Raw genomic sequence first — 276 nt, 5'->3', positions numbered from 1 at the left:
AACATATCATAAATCTTTTTTTACTCATAAAAAGTATATTTTTAACTTAAATTGACTTTTCGGCATCTTATCCACTACTAAAAGTCATCTTACCCACACATGGGGGGCAAAATGACGAAATATTCTTAAAAAAATTAAATTTTAAAGAATTGTAATTAAATTAACAAGTTTATAATTTTTACAAATAATAACTAAGAATGTAATAAACTTGAAACAAAATACATCAGTCTTTTTACCTCATCACAGAAATTAGGAAAAATCGACAAACTTTAAGGT

This window comes from Trachymyrmex septentrionalis, unplaced genomic scaffold (genome assembly GCF_001594115.1).
Source record: "Trachymyrmex septentrionalis isolate Tsep2-gDNA-1 unplaced genomic scaffold, Tsep1.0 scaffold129, whole genome shotgun sequence".
NCBI classification, from domain to species: Eukaryota; Metazoa; Arthropoda; class Insecta; order Hymenoptera; family Formicidae; genus Trachymyrmex; species Trachymyrmex septentrionalis.
This window is presented reverse-complemented; position numbering follows the sequence as displayed.